Below are 5,630 nucleotides of genomic sequence, written 5' to 3'. Positions count from 1 at the left end.
ATAAAAACTCACAGAAATATCCCAGAGGTAGAGGTTTCTTACACACACTCTGAAGATGTGTGGAGAAGCTTCTCCCCAGAGTCTGGATGCAGACTCTTTGGTTACTTGCCTGGGAATTGCATGAAAGAATTTTGAAGTATTTTCCACCACCAATTGGCGGGTAAAATACATAGAGTTCTTAAGTTTTTATTATTCTTGCTAGCTAATAATAATAAGAAAAGGTACCTTTCTATTAATTGCATTTTAGCTATTAATAGTTTTGCAATAATTTTATTCCATAATTCCAGTCTTAGCTATTTTTATAGTTTTGCAATTATGTCAGTACTGTGTATGTATGTAAATTTGTTCTAAGTCTCTATGTTTGTTATTTTCTGTGTCTAATAAATGGTAATTTATATCATATTAGACTAATCGGTCAGATATCAAAGAACCTTGCGAATGAGACCTAGTCTTGGGGTGCTAGCCATCCTAATAAAAATCGCTGCCTGTTGCTAGAAGCCTGAGCAAACAGCAGAAACGCATAAGGCTCCTGTCTCTCCTGTAAGACACACCCTAAAATGGGGAAAAAATGAATGGCCACCAGAGCGAATCATACAACACTGTGGACCAGCCACTTGGAATCCAAACGGATTAATATCAGGTGCCAGAGAAGCCATTTATAATTTGAATTGGATAATTAGATTACAACCTGTCTTTGAAATGATAACCAACCAGACAGGTACAGCTCTTGACCTTCTTGCTGAGCAGTCCAAACAGATGAAGAATGCAATATTTCAACATCGGATGGTACTGGATTATGTATTAGCAGAAGGCAGAGTGTGTGGAAAATTAAATGACAAACTGCTGCTTGCAAATAGATGACAATGGAAAAGTGGTGAAACAAATTACAAAGGGAATAAGAAAGTTAGCTCATGTACTAGTCCAAAGGTGGAAAGGATGGGAATGGGACGTGTTTTCATTTTTACCTGGTGGACTGTCATGGATTAAACGAATGCTCTTTTTCCTCTTATGTGCTATAGCAACTCTCATTTTTTTACTATGCATGATACCTTGTTTAATGCAGCTCATTCAGCATGTGATCAAGGGGATGCAGGTAGTAGCCACGCCTACTAATCCAGAAATGGCTACAAAAGTAGAGAAGATCATGTAACTGCAAATAATCAAGAAATCAAAAAAGACCCAGGAAAACAAAATTACGTCAATGGTGTCTCGGTTTAGAGACATGTTCTGCGAGAAAATGCTCTGGAATGAGTGTTTCCTCCAAGAAAAAGGGTTTTAGCAATCCCTTCCCACTGATATGAAATCAATACTGGTTGGTGAAAGTGGTAAAAAAACCCCCTGTTTATTTGACAAACAAAATGCCAGCACGACATGAAAAGAAATTAATAACTGCTAGATATTGAACCTTCAGAACCTTACCCCCCCGCCACGCACCCACAGCAGAACAAACAAACCCCAAAATTCCAGGGGAAGGGAAAAACTCTACCGGCCATGTGCTAGGGAAAAACAAAATGGCTGATAGCTTTGTCCCAGGTGAGGGAAGAAGAGTCCACACAGCAGGTCGGGGATGAGAAAATCAAATGGGAACCTGGTGAACTCCAATGTTATTGGTTTCCTCTTTGCTGCAGACGAAACTGGTGGATTTTAAAGTCCCTTCTTTCGCTGGCTCAGCTTTTCCCGAGGTTTGGCAGAGATGGGGTGTTCCTGTGGCTTCTCCCCGACGGTCAGCACCAGTCAGCTCCTGCCGATGGTACGATTCCGGACAAAAGCTAAGCTGAAGAATTCCAGAAGAAACCACAAAAGCCACCAGAGGATTACTGCTGCAGTCCAGGGAAAAACTTCTTGCCTCGGTGTTATAAATGAAGTCATGGAGTTGGCTTTCATAAAGGGTTATGAGGTATTTGTTATGGGTATTTATTAATAGTTGTGTCTAATTGTTAATTTCTTGTGGCTAACTTAAATGTTATGGTTAAGAAAGGGGAGAGCTGGGCAGGCAGCTAACCTGTCAGGATGTTTACATAGGGTTAAAATGTTCATTAAAACTAGGCTTTGGGAACGGGGGTAGGTAAGAACTGCATGTACGAGCTCAGGGTGACATGAACATGAATATTGTTTAGAAAATATCAGGGATTGTTTCAGCTAAATCATGCGGATTTGCACCTGCGAAATAAATCAGAAATATTGTGGGAGGAGGGGGGCTTAAAGTCATGCTTGGGGGAAAACCATGGAACAATATTAAGTTGATGATTAACATATGATCATACCACTGTTATGTAAGGGAAAAGTATAAAATGTATTTGCTTCAGATCAGTGTCGAAGTCAGATTTGGGTAATCACCCCTGTCTTCCGAGCTCGAATAAAAAGCACCTGCACATAACCTTCGTGATTATCTGTTATCCATGCTAACATTTTGGCGACCCAGATGGGACCCTGTGAGCGCTGCTGAAGACCCTGCGACCTGTTCACGCTCCAGCTGGCACCGAGGGATTCTTGGGGACCCCATTGCTCCGCGACCCTCCGCCGTTCACAATGTCCCCTGGAGAAGGTAAGGTGCTTTTAATGGTGGTTTGGTTGCCTGCCAGTAAGACGCAGCGAAAGCTATGCTTGGTTGGGCTAAGGAATTCCTGGTAAGATGCCCGGGCGCCCTCCATAAGACAATTGCAAAAGCATTGCAGGGTCGGCAAGTGGAAATGGAGAAGCTTAAAGGGATTTTGGGTGGCAATGCTCCCATACCTCGTAATTCTCCTTTGGGGTGCTTGTTAGCACATTGGAAACAAGGTAATTTTGGCCAAGGATAGCGTAAGGATACACTGATGGAGTTATGTAACTCTTGCTGGCCAACATATATTTTGTAGGCTGGAAGACGGTGGCCTGAAAACGGTTCTTTGCGATCTGACCTGATTTCTCATTTGTTGTCGTTTTGTAAGCGTGAGGGAAAATTAGATGAAGTTCCATATGTTGATTTATTTTTCTGTTTACAAGAAAACCCAGAGTGGCTGTCTGAGGGTGGTTTGGTTGCTGCGGCGGTTTGCGACGATAAATGTCTGGCTTGCGTTCAAGGGAAACATTGTTTAGAACACTTGGCATTGAATGAGAGTTTTTATCGGAAAGATATGTTGGAGAGTGATTTACTCGTGGTTCCTACAGCCCCTGGAGGGTCTGACTCTACCCCCTCTAGCCATATTCCACCTAATCTACCTAGTCCTCCTACTGAAACTGATCTCTCTACCCCCCCCCCGTTCGAAGATACCCTCCCCCCCACCCACGCCTGCTGGAGGACACCTCCCTCCCCCGCCTACACCTGCTCACCCTCCTCCCCCACCTACGGACACACATTACAACAACGCCTCCTCAGGGATACCCACCTTTTCCACCCACACCTCCCCAGGGATTTCCCCCCTCCCACCCACACCCTCTACACCTGCTTATAACAACCCCTTTTTACCCTTGCCCGTAAATAACCACAGTTTAGTTCTGGTACAGAGATATGGGGGAGGGGGTGCCGAAAGACTAGACAGCAGTGAAAGTGATGATGATGAACCCATAGCCCATTGCACTTGTTCCAGACTGACCTGGCCTAGGATGGGAAAGGGTCTGCCAAGACCCGGTAAAAAAAGAAAACTGTAATTGCCCCTTTAAGACAAGGAGTGGGGGTGGATGGACCGGTGTATGTCAAAGTCCCCTTTTCCCCAGGAGATTTGGTTATATGGAAACAGTCAGCTGGAACCTATAGAGAAAATCCTGATAAGGTTGCTAGGGTAGTGAAAATGATTATGAAAACTCAGAATCCGGACTGGGATAACATTCAAGTGATATTAGATACCTTAATGGACTCTACTGAGAAGGAAATGGTATTTAAAGCAGCCAGGGAATGGGCAAGAGAAGATATTCACCAGGGGCGGGTAACAGGAAACCTGGACTATAATTTTCCCACGGAGGACCCATTGTGGGACCCTAATGACTCATCTGGAATAGACATGATGATGCTAAAGAGATACCAAGAGTGGGTTACAATTGGAGTTCAAAATGCTATACCTAAGACTATGAATTGGGCTAAATTATATGAAATTAGACAAGACAAAAAAAAATCTCCTACTGCATTTTTAGAAAGACTTAAAGAAGCGGCCAGGAAATACACTGACCTACAAGTAGACACAGAACAAGCTAAAATTCAGCTTGCCCTTATATTCCTTGGCCAATCACAGGACGATATTAGGAAAAAGTTACAGAAACTGGAAGGGGAAGAGTTAAGAAATCTGGACAAATTACTTGAAATAGCTTGGAAAGTTTAAAACAATAGAGAGAAAGAGGCCACAAGGCCGCGGCAGCTCTTGGCAGTTGTACAAGGGAATTCAAAGGAGAAGGGGAGCAGGGGTAGGAATGTGGCAAGAGGGGGGTTTGGAAGAGGTCAGGGAGGGAGGCCATTAGCTTTTGATGAATGTGCCATTTGTCATCTCCCCGGGCATTGGAAGAGGGAGTGTCCCAACCAGTTCCACCGGAATGCTCAGTTCCAGCAGGAAGAGGTTGCCAAGGAGATGGTATTAGAGGGCTCCATGACCCAGGAAACGTTGGTAACTTTACAGTTAGGAGAAAAGGCGGTGAGATTTCTAATCGACACCGGGGCCAAATATTCGGTTTTAAATGATCTAGAAGGGCAGATTGGGGATAAATCTACCACAATAGTTGGGGCCACAGGGAAGGAGGAAAAACGGCCATTTCTGCAACCCCTAGACCTGTGTTTTGGAAACAAAGTATTGACGCATGAATTTTTATGTCCCATGTTTTACTGGCAAAATTGGAAACAGTGATAACCTTTGAGAATGGTAAATTATTAATGAGAATTCCGGAATCAAAGACGGGAAAAATCTTAATGATAAAAGATAAACCGGTCTCTGCAATCCCAGAGGAGGTGGAGGATGCTGTAATTCCCTCAGTATGGGAGACGGAAATACCTGGAAAATCTAAGTTGGCACAGCCAGTACATGTAGAGTTAAAAGAGGAAGGAAAAACTTTACAGGTAAAACAATACCCTATAAAACCGGAAGCACGACAGGGAATAGCAAAGACTGCTGATAAATTCCTAAAATATCAAATTCTGGAAGAGTGCGAATCAGAGTATAATACACCAATATTCCCAGTAAAGAAACCCAATGGAGATTACAGGCTAGTACAGGATCTAAGGGCAATAAATGAAATTACCAAAGACATTTATCCCGTAGTTGCTAACCCCTATACATTTTTAACATCGATAAAAGAGATTTATAAGTGGTTTACTGTAATTGATTTAAAAGATGCCTTTTTCTGCATACCCCTTGACAAAGAAAGTAGGAAGCTGTTTGCTTTTGAATGGGAAAATCCAGAGAACGGAAGGAAGACCCAGCTCACGTGGACTCAGCTTCCCATGGGGTACAAGAACTCCCCCACCTTATTTGGAAACCAACTGGCAAAGGATCTGGAGATCTGGATCAAAGAGGGGCAAGTACCAAAAGATCAATACCTCCTGCTGCAGTATGTTGATATACTGACAGCAACATAAGAAAAGGAAACCTGCATAAAGGTAACAATTGAGATTTTAAACTCACTGGGCATGGGAGGATACAAAGTGTCCAGGGAAAAAGCACAAATTGCCC

Source organism: Lichenostomus cassidix, chromosome W (genome assembly GCF_008360975.1).
Source record: "Lichenostomus cassidix isolate B80296 chromosome W, HeHo_3.0, whole genome shotgun sequence".
Classification (NCBI taxonomy): domain Eukaryota; kingdom Metazoa; phylum Chordata; class Aves; order Passeriformes; family Meliphagidae; genus Lichenostomus; species Lichenostomus cassidix.
This window is presented reverse-complemented; position numbering follows the sequence as displayed.